This window comes from Brassica napus, unplaced genomic scaffold (assembly GCF_020379485.1).
Source record: "Brassica napus cultivar Da-Ae unplaced genomic scaffold, Da-Ae ScsIHWf_245;HRSCAF=413, whole genome shotgun sequence".
NCBI lineage: Eukaryota > Viridiplantae > Streptophyta > Magnoliopsida > Brassicales > Brassicaceae > Brassica > Brassica napus.
The window spans coordinates 83,460-93,905 of record NW_026015790.1 but is presented as its reverse complement, the minus strand read 5'-3'; positions in this window follow the sequence as shown (position 1 = coordinate 93,905).

Sequence of the window (10,446 nt, the reverse complement as noted above, 5' to 3'; positions counted from 1 at the left end):
GGTTCTCGTACCTTTTGATGTTCGCAACCTTTGGTAACTCGTACCTTTTGGTCCCTGACACCCTTTGGCAACTCACAACCTTTGAACACTCATGACTCTTGACAACTCGTGCCCTTTGGGTCATTCCCAACCGTTCGTCCTAACCGCCCAGTCTTGGTGCGATCGGATAATCCGTCTAACCGACCCGTGTCAAGGCTAGCGGTCTGGTTATGTTCGGCCAAAGCCTAGGGACGTGTCCCTTGGACTCAACCAACACAACCTTTCGTGTTTAACCAGAGAGAAGAGAAGAGAAACGAATTGAAATAGATAAGGAGAGCCGGATGGGACTTAGGAACCGACCAGAGCCACGGTGCGGTCGCATGGACCGTCCGTTCGGTCTGATGGAGCCACGGCCCATCACATACCTTGTGAACCACATCTGGGTTCTCCATGCTCTTCTCCTTGTCTTGATCTCCCATTCTTGACCGGAGTTAGTTCTCAAACGATCAGAGTCGCCGGAACACAACACCACCACAATCGGCCTTTCTCTTGGCCGGAACTCTCTCTTTCTCTCTTTCTTTCTCTCTAAGTTTTTCTCTGAGTATTTTACTCTGGAATTGGGTAATGAAATCGACCAGAGAGCCCCTGTATTTATAGAAAACGAGGGGGTAAGTCTTGCCCCACGAACAGGCACGACTTGCTAGCGAATGGGCACCATCGGCCAAGAGTTGCCCCCTTTCGGCCACTTGCATCCCTTCGCCCTTTCTGATTGGGTTTGGGGTCGGCCACAAGCCCAACCCACGCCCCAGGCCTCCTGGACACAGCCCACAGCCTTGCCCAAGGACCTAACAGCCCATGGCCTCCTGGCCGGACCTCCCAGCCCGCCACTGACCCAGACCCGGACCATCGGCCTAAAGCCCGGACAGTCCGTCTAGCTGAGATGAGCTGACACTCAGCTGCCTCAGCTGAGTGAGCTAGTAGTCCAGCTAGTGGAGCTGACTTAGTAGGGACTGAGCTGGAGTGAACTGAACCTAGCTTCCTTGAGCTGGCCGAGCTACTCGTCCACTTCGTCCTAGCTACCGTCTTACTCGTCCTAGCTGACACTTAGCTCGTATAAGGTTAAGTCTAAGTTTCCTTATATCCTTAACCTTCTTTCTCGACCATGGAACGCTTGCCTTGATGTCTCAAGACTGGCTTGTACGTTTCCTCGAACCATGGCCGTCCCAACAATCCTTTTCAGGATTGGGGGCGTGACAAGTCTCCCCCCCTTGGGATGGATTCGTCCTCGAATCCGAATCGAATGCTTCCTCGGAAACAAACTGGTCCAACCACTCTGGGTACTCTGCTTTCATTCTAGCTTCGGTCTCCCAAGTGATTATATCCTGACCATTACAGTCCCAGACGACCTTGACCATCTGGACCGTCTTCTTCCTTGTTGCTTTTTCCATCCTATCTATGATTCGAACTGGCCTCGTTTCCAAGGTTAGGTTCTTACCAAGATCGTCTGGAATGGCAGGAAGAGCGATGTCTTGGTCCGTCAAACATTTCCGAAGTTGGGAGACGTGGAACACATTATGAAATGCGTCCATCTTGGCCGGCAAGTCCAACTTGTAGGCCACCATCCCAACTCTTTCAATGACCTTGAATGGCCCCAAGTATCTCGGGTCTAACTTCCGTCTCCTGGAAATTCGGACTCGTCCTTTGAAGGTAATCATTTTGAGATACACCAAGTCACCTACTTGAAACTCGAGATCTTTCCTTCTTCGATCTGCATAGTTCTTTTGGCGATCTTGTGCCTGTCTCATCTTGTCCCTCAAGAACTTGATCTTTTCGGTTGTCTCTTCGACAATCTCCGGACCAATCATGCTGCATTCCCCAACTTGGGTCCAGCATAAGGGTGTCCTGCATGGACGCCCATACAGAGCTTCGTATGGCGACATGCCAATACTACTATGGAAACTATTGTTGTAAGCAAATTCTACCAGAGGTAGATGTTTCTCCCAGGAATCACCCCAGTCTAGAACACATGCTCGCAACATATCTTCCAATGTCTGGATCGTACGTTCAGACTGTCCATCCGTCTGTGGGTGATAGGCTGTACTCATGTTCACCCTTGTTCCTAAGGCCTTTTGGAAAGCCTTCCAGAAGTAAGATGTGAACCTTGAATCCCTATCCGAGACTATGCTTGCCGGTACACCATGTAGTCGGACGATCTCATCAATGTACTTATGTACAATCTGATCTACCCCATCCGACTTCTTGATAGCCAGGAAGTGTGCTGATTTGGTTAGTCGATCTACCACAACCCAAACCGCATCCTTCTTATTCCTCGTGGTAGGGAACCCGGTCACAAAGTCCATTGTGATGTGATCCCATTTCCATTCCGGAATAGGCAAGCTTTGTAATAACCCACTAGGCACCTGATGTTCTGCTTTGATGAGTTGGCAAGTGGAAAACTTGGCCACCCATTCCGCTACATCTGCCTTCATACGGATCCAATGATAGAATTTCTTAAGGTTCTGGTACATCTTAGTCGCACCAGGATGAACCGAGAATCTGGACTTATGAGCCTCCCTCATAATCTCTTCGTTTAGACTCCTATCATTAGGAACACTGATCCGACCGTTTACTAGGATGGTGCCATCCTTTGCGATCTGGTACTCCGTCCTATCATTCTGAGCAACCTTATTCAGGTTCTCGTCCTGACCTTGAGCCAACCGGATTCGAGTAAGCAGGTCGGCTTGGTTAACCGCCTCCAACCCCAAAGCTTCGGTTGTCGTAGTCAGCACATTCAGCCGCAGAGCACGGACCATACCGTCCAGGTCGTCCGCCTCCCGTTCGGCCGATACATCAGCCCTCTTCCGGCTCAAAGCGTCTACTACCAGATTAGCCTTTCCCGGATAGTAGGTGATGTCCAAATCGTAGTCAGCTACGAATTCCATCCACCTCCTCTGCCTTAAGTTTAACTCAGGCTGGGTGAATATATACTTAAGACTCTTATGGTCCGTAAGTATCTGAACTTTGGCGCCATACAAGTATGATCGCCAAATCTTTAAGGCGAATACTACCGCAGCCATTTCGAGATCATGGGTGGGGTAGTTTCCCTCATGTTTCTCAACTGCCTGGACGCATAGGCAATGACTTTCCCATGCTGGGTCAATACGCAACCTAGTCCAGTGATGGACGCGTCCGTATAGACCACATATGGTTGATCGGCCTCCGGAAGCACTAGGACGGGTGCGCTAGTCAGCATGTTCTTAAGTGCGGAGAAACATTCCTCACACTCTTCAGCCCATGTGAACTTAACGTCCTTCCCAGTCAACCGCGTCATAGGCTGAGCCAAGCTTGCGAATCCTTTCACAAACTTTCTATAGTAACCTGCCAGCCCTAAGAAGCTTCTGACTTCCGTAGCACTGCGTGGTCGGGGCCAATCCTTGATTGCCCTGATCTTCTCTGGATCCACCGAGATGCCCTGATCGGAAACAATATGGCCGAGGAACCCAATACTCTTCTGCCAAAAGCTACATTTACTGAGTTTAGCATAGAGTTTGTGTTCTCGTAATCGTTCCAGCACGGCTCTCAAGTGTTTCCTATGAGATTCCTCATCCTTGGAATAAATTAGGATATCATCAATGAAGATGATCACGAATTCATCCAAGAAATCTCGGAACACGCTGTTCATCATTTTCATGAAAGCGGCAGGTGCATTGGTCAGACCGAACGGCATCACTACGAACTCGTAATGACCGTACCTGGTCCTAAATGCCGTCTTCCTAATATCATTTGGCTCTATAGGGATCTGATGATACCCTGAAGCCAAATCAATCTTGGAAAACCACTTGGCTCCTTTGAGTTGATCCAACAGTTCGTCTATCCTGGGCAACGGGTACTTGTTCTTCACAGTGACCCTGTTCAACCCTCGATAGTCGATGCACAGACGCATGCTACCATCCTTCTTTCTCACGAAGAGGACTGGTGCACCCCAAGGGGAGCTACTTGGCCGTATGAACCCCTTGTCAAGCAATTCTTCCAATTGCTTCTTTAGCTCGGCCATCTCGGCCGGAGCCATCCGGTACGGACTCTTGGACAGCGGAGCTGTCCCTGGCTCTAGTTCAATCGTAAATGGATCCGACCTATCAGGGGGGACACCCTGAGGTACCTGGAACACATCTGGGAACTTCGACACCAACGAATCCTCTGAAAGGTCTTTCAGACAGACAGAACTGCCCGGCTCTGTAGTTGTAATTGTAGCCAAAAAGGACTGACAACCCTGTTCCAACATCCGAATCGCTCGAACTGCTGAAACCACTACTTTCTCTTGAGCCGGACACAGACATTGGTACTGGATCGGTCGAAGCCCAGTCTCCAATTGCACACGACCTCTATGGCAATCGAGAGTGGCCCGATACTTTCCCAACCAGTCCATACCTAGGATCACTTCGTGATTCTTTAGGTTGACACAGACCAAATCCACAGGGAATACCTTTCCCTGTATTGACACTGGGATATTTGACATGAGACCTAGTGAGTTCATGGCTTGCCCTCCGGCCGCCCTCACTATCCCAAAATTATCTCCAGCGTCCAGACAGAACAGACCCTTTCCGACCAGTCCCGGACTCACAAAACTATGTGTAGCCCCTGTGTCGAAAAGTACGTGGGTTTCCACACCACCAATCATGAGGGTTCCTAACAGAGACCCTCATCAGAATCCCCTAGACATTCTAGGTTCCATACCAAGCATTTTCTACTTGAATGTAAAAAGAAAAATTTAGGAATTACCAGAGATCGAATCAAACGATCCAGAAGCGCCGTCGTCCCGGGACAGCTCATACACCCTTGGTGTTGTGGTCGGCCTACTCTGGGTCGACTTGCCTGTGTCTCCACGGCCCTTCCCTTGTCCTCCTTGTAGCTTAGGACAATCCGACTTGTAGTGTCCAGTCTTGCCACATAGGAAGCAAGTCACGGAGCCGCTGCCACTGGACTGGTCTGAGAATCGGTTTGGTCGAGTGCAGTTTTGGATCGTGTGATCCATGCTGCCACATCGCACACAAGCCCCCATGGCCTTCCAGCACTCACCGGGATGATTCTTTCCACACTTGGGACATGTAGGTCGGCCACCAGAGGTCTTACCTCCGTCCACCTGGTCCCACTTCCTCTTTTTATCATTTGTTTTGCCCGACGGGCCAGACTGTGACTTAGCCTTAAGCTTAGCTTCTTCAGCCAAGTTAGACTCTAGCAAAGCCACCCGTTCCACCAGTTCTCCGACGGTGTTAAAAGTGCGGATCGAGCAATGGGTCTTCAGTTCGGGCCTTAGGCCTCGGATGAACCTACGGAGCTGGACTGCCTCGTCCTCCAGCTCTCTTCCAACAAACCGTCTGAGCCGGTTGAACTCTTCTTCGTACTCCCGTACGGTCCTGCGGCCTTGGGCCAAATCTAGAAACTGAGCTTCCAGACGATCCCAAGCCTCAGCAGGGAAGTATTTGCGGTTGAATTCAACTTCAAAGTCCGCAAAACTTTCCAGACTCCCATTGGTGCGCTTGTCCACTGCAAGCCACCGGTTATGCGCGTCCCCTTCCAGGAAGTGAACCGCAATGTCGCGTCTGTAATCCACTGGACAGCGAGTTGATTGAAAGTTTCGGACCAACCTACTCCTCCGTCTGTCACGATAGGGTCGGTGCTACCGGAGAAATGCTTCGTACCCAACCTGGATAAATGTTGAAGCAGACTCAGATAGTCCACCTTCTTTCCAGACTTTTCCGGTGGATCGATCTCGATCACCTCAACTGGACCATTGGTGTTGGGGGTGGTCGTAGCCACAGGCGTAGCCTGGCCAACCGAGGAGTTCACTAGTGGCGTGAACAGTTGCGCCATAGCCGCAACCTGAGTCCCCATTACCTTCATGGCCTCTAACAAGTCCTCTTTGGACAGTGTTGCGGGCACATTAGCCGTTCCATCGGCCACTCTCTCATGCTGGTCACCATCATGGTTAGCGTTCGAGGATTCCACTTCCTCATCACTCTCCCGATGTTCCTGACCATCCTGTTGCGTCCCCGTAAGATTAGCCTGATCAGTTGGCAACACGTCTCTAGTGTCAGCTGCGGCCGGATCAGTTTGCAATCCGGATAGATTGGTCCCATCCATGGCCACTTGACTAGACTGACCGGCTGTTTTCTTACTCTTTCGGGACTTTCCCGATTTGCTTTTTCCAGCCAAAGGATTCAGACAATGTTAGTACGAAACACACTAACATAAACAAAACAAAACAATCCCTAGACTAAGCAATCAAACCTCACCGTGAGACCTAATCAGCTGGCTGCGTGTGTGTGTGTGGACTGCCTAACCCAACTATCCTAGAATCAAGCATGCTCTGATACCAACTTGTAAGACCCGAACCCTGGCCTCTCGACCTGATGGAGTCCGCAGGCTTACTTATTAATTTCTCTGCTTGTTTGATCCATTTTTAAGTCTATTAGTTACTAAGTCATATTCGAATATGAGGTTCATAAACAAAGGAACAGATTGCACAGCGGAATAACAATGTATAAACTTTGTATTACTTAGAAACATGAGATTCAATACACAACTTCTTAACAGTCTCATAGACAATCACTAGTTCATCCCTAGCATCATCTAACCACACGTTACACAGCCTCTCACTGACCGAGCCTTCACGGCTCCTTGGCTTGACCAGAACCATCCTTAGTTCCTGAAACCACAACCAGATAAGCATTAATCATAACCGAGAATAGAACGGATTGATTCTACAATGCTTGGCTTGGTTCCTAGAACTTAGATAAACCTCAGTCAACATAATCATAAAACGTATGAACCTACCTACCGTATCCTAAGTCATTCAACCAACCACCCCTTGACTTAGAATCAGATAGATAGTCCAGAATAGATAACAGAACACACGAACAGATCCGGATCGTCCCCAAAGACCAATCCGTCTATCCGGATAGAATCTAGGTGCGACCGGCCAATGGAGTCCGGCTCAATGGCCCAACAGACTCCCTTACCTGATCCGGCCTTAGGCCTGGATCCAATCGGCCTAGTAAGCCTCAAGCCTAATCCGGAAGGCTTAGCAACCGGTCAGACCTTGCGACTCTACCTTGGCTTAGACAAACCGTGACCTTGTCTTAACTAGACAAGTCATAGGCTGATCCATAAGGATCGGTCCTATCCTGTCCCGAAAGACACCGTTTGGAACATGCACCCTTTGGCCAATCGTGCCTCCTGGTTCTCGTACCTTTTGATGTTCGCAACCTTTGGTAACTCGTACCATTTGGTCCCTGACACCCTTTGGCAACTCACAACCTTTGAACACTCATGACTCTTGACAACTCGTGCCCTTTGGGTCATTCCCAACCGTTCGTCCTAACCGCCCAGTCTTGGTGCGATCGGATCATCCGTCTAACCGACCCGTGTCAAGGCTAGCGGTCTGGTTATGTTCGGCCAAAGCCTAGGGACGTTTCCCTTGGACTCAACAAACACAACCTTTCGTGTTTAACCAGAGAGAAGAGAAGAGAAACGAATTGAAATAGATAAGGAGAGACGGATGGGACTTAGGAACCGACCAGAGCCGCGGTGCGGTCGCATGGACCGTCCGTTCGGTCTGATGGAGCCACGGCCCATGACATACCTTGTGAACCACATCTGGGTTCTCCATGCTCTTCTCCTTGTCTTCATCTCCCATTCTTGACCGGAGTTAGTTCTCAAACGATCGGAGTCGCCGGAACACAACACCACCACAATCGGCCTTTCTCTTGGCCGGAACTCTCTCTTTCTCTCTTTCTTTCTCTCTACGTTTTTCTCTGAGTATTTTACTCTGGAATTGGATAATGAAATCGACCAGAGAGCCCCTATATTTATAGAAAACGAGGGGGTAAGTCTTGCCCCACGAACAGGCACGACTTGCTAGCGAATGGGCACCATCGGCCAAGAGTTGCCCCCTTTCGGCCACTTGCATCCCTTCGCCCTTTCTGATTGGGTTTGGGGTCGGCCACAAGCCCAACCCACGCCCCAGGCCTCCTGGACACAGCCCACAGCCTTGCCCAAGGACCCAACAGCCCATGGCCTCATGGCCGGACCTCCCAGCCCGCCACTGACCCAGACCCGGACCATCGGCCTAAAGCCCGGACAGTCCGTCTAGCTGAGATGAGCTGACACTCAGCTGCCTCAGCTGAGTGAGCTAGTAGTCCAGCTAGTGGAGCTGACTTAGTAGGGACTGAGCTGGAGTGAACTGAACCTAGCTTCCTTGAGCTGGCCGAGCTACTCGTCCACTTCGTCCTAGCTACCGTCTTACTCGTCCTAGCTGACACTTAGCTCGTATAAGGTTAAGTCTAAGTTTCCTTATATCCTTAACCTTCTTTCTCGACCATGGAACGCTTGCCTTGATGTCTCAAGACTGGCTTGTACGTTTCCTCGAACCATGGCCATCCCAACAATCCTATTCAGGATTGGGGGCGTGACAAAAATCACCCGAACAGTCCATAGGAAGGGCCAGCGTGCTGAGTCCAAGGATCAGCGTGCTGATATGTGTACTGATGGAAAGCCACAGATGTCCTGTGTGTGTGCTGACGGACACACACGGACACACACAGACAGCCACAGACGTCCTGCATGTACTGACGGACAGGCACGGACAGCCACGGACGTCCTGTGTGTGCTGGTGGACACCAACAGACGTCCTGTGTGTACTGAACAGACAGCCCACGTGGGCCAAAATCACCCAAACAGTCCACAGGAAGGGCCAGCGTGCTGAGTCCAAGGACCAACGTGCTGATATGTGTACTGATGGACAGCCACGGACGTCCTGTGTGTGCTGACGGACAGACACGGACAGCCACAGATGTCCTGTGTGTGCTGACGGACACACATGGACATCCTGTGTGTGCTGACGGACACCCACGGATGTTTGTGTGTGCTGACGGACACACACGGACACACACGGAGACACAAGGACACACACAGACAGCCACGAACGTCCTGTGTGTGATGACGGACAGCCACGGACGTCCTGTGTGTGCTGGTGGACACCCACGGACGTCATGTGTGTACTGAACAGACAGCCCAAGTGGGCAAAAATCACCCAAACAGTCCACGGGAAGGGCCAGCATGCTGAGTCCAAGGACCAACGTGCTGATATGTGTACTGATGGACAGCCACGGACGGCCTGTGTGTGTTGACGGACACACACGGACACACACGGACAGCCACATACGTCCTGTGTGTGCTGACGGACAGACACGAACGTCCTGTGTGTGCTGACGGACACACACAAATGTCTTGTGTGTGCTGACGGACACTCACAGACGTCCTGTGTGTACTGAACAGACAGCCCACGTGGCCCAAAATCAACCGAACAGTCCACAGGATGGGCCAGCGTGCTGAGTCCAAGGACCATCGTGCTGATATGTGTACTGATGGACAGCCACAGACGTCATGTGTGTGCTGGCGGACACCCACGGACGTCCTGTGTGTACTGAACAGAGAGCCCACATGGGCTAGAATCACTCGAACAGTCCACGGGAAGGGCCAGTGTGCTGAGTTCAAGGATCAAGGTGCTGATATGTGTACTGATGGACAGCCACAAACGTCTTGTGTGTGCTGACGGACACAGTCAGACACAGACGGACACACTCGGACAGCCACAGATGTCCTTTGTGTGCTGGCGGACACCCACGGATGTCCTGTGTGTACGGAACAGACAGCCCACGTGGGCCAAAATCACCCGAACAGTCCCCGAGAAGGGTCAGCGTGCTGAGTCCAAGGACCAACGTGCTGATATGTGTACAGATGGACAGCCAAGGACGTCCTGTGTGTGCTGACGGCCACACACGGACAGCCACAGACGTCCTGTGTGTGCTGACGGACATACACAAACGTCCTGTGTGTGCTGACGGACACCCACGGACGTCCTGTGTGTGCTGACGGACACCCACGGACGTCCTGTGTGTACTGAACAGACAGCCCACGTGGGCCAAAATCACCCGAACAGTCCACAGGAAGGGCCAACGTGCTGAGTCCAAGGACCAGCGTGCTGATATGTGCACTGATGGACAGCCTTGGACGTCCTGTGTGTGGTGACGGACACACACGGACAGCCACAGACGTTCTGTGTGTGCTGACGGACAGCCACGGACGTCCTGTGTGTGCTGGCAGACACCCACGGACGTCCTGTGTGTACTGAACAGACAGCCCACGTTGGCCAAAATAACCCAAACAGTCCACGGGAAGGGCCTGCGTGCTGAGTCAAAGGACCAGCGTGCTGATATGTGTACTGATGGACAGCCACGGATGGCCTTTGTGTGCTGACGGACACACACAGACACACACGGACACACACGGACAGCCACAGACGTCCTGTGTGTGCTGACAGACAGACACGGACAGCCACAGACGTCCTGTGTGTGCTGGCGTTCACCCACGGACGTCCTGTGTGTACTGAACAGACAGCCCGCATGG